This window comes from Aptenodytes patagonicus, chromosome 1 (assembly GCF_965638725.1).
Source record: "Aptenodytes patagonicus chromosome 1, bAptPat1.pri.cur, whole genome shotgun sequence".
NCBI lineage: Eukaryota > Metazoa > Chordata > Aves > Sphenisciformes > Spheniscidae > Aptenodytes > Aptenodytes patagonicus.
The window spans coordinates 140952164-140953257 of record NC_134949.1 but is presented as its reverse complement, the minus strand read 5'-3'; positions in this window follow the sequence as shown (position 1 = coordinate 140953257).

The following is a 1094-nucleotide window of genomic DNA, read 5'->3' as shown; positions in this document are numbered from 1 at the left end:
AAGAATGAGGCAGAAAAACAGCTACTGAAGCCTCCTGCTCAGGATCCCACCCTGAGACACGGCTCCTGAGCGCCTGGAGATTTTCCAGATCGTGTCCTGAAATGCCTCCTTTATCTAGAAACCAGTGATCACGCTCTAATGTCTGATTCGAATTGCCTCCCCCCTCGCTTCCAAGTAATTCTAGAAGTTGGTAAAACATTCTTTTGCCTGCAAAAATGAGCAGTTGCAAGGGGACATGTAAATTACAGCTTCATTTAATTCTGCAGGCTGGTTTCCGAATTAACTGTATTTCTCCGCAGTCCAGAAAGTCCTTGTATATAATCATAAATAGCCTCTCTGTTATAAAGCAGTAAGGCATCGGTAATGGACCTTAATTAAGCTCTAAGAAAGAGCATTTTCAGACTGTTATAAGCCAAGCAAGTTTCCCTCTGCTGCGTCTAAACATGCATTACCCATAGATGCCAGTATGATGGGTACCTCATAAATAGAAATGATCGCATTGAACGGTAAACTTTGTCCCTCGTTATTGTTACCTCCAGATTAAAACATTAACAAAAATGTGCAGAGTTCAGGCTTCCCTGGTTAGCTGCAGGTGAATAGCACTAATACTCATTTGCCTGCCTTAACTATAATGTTGATTTTATCTTAATTGGCTTTATTCAGTTCATTTGCCCTGGGGGATGAATTTGGCTTCATATCATTATTCTCTTTCATTGGAACAATTGAATACCAGAGTGCAAACAAAGTGTGCGTGCTCTTATTTAAGAAGGTGTGATTGCTTTTCTGATCACATTATTTGCAGTATGAAATAAACTAATTTTTTTTTTTTTTTTTTTTTTTGGCGAATAGGTTTATAGGTTCTCACGACCAATAAATGAGCAGGTTTGAGTTTTTTGTTTGCCCCCCCCCCCTCCCCCCCATCTAAAGAGTTAACGGTGATTTTGGTGGGGGTTTTATTTCCCTTTCCACCCAGGCAGTGATTAGGTTGTCCAGCAGGTGGCTGGCATTCGCCGGCGCTCGCCGGCGGCTCCCCCGGAATTACCGCAATCATGTAAGCAAGGCTGCTCTCATCGTGGGAAGCAGGGGAAGAATTG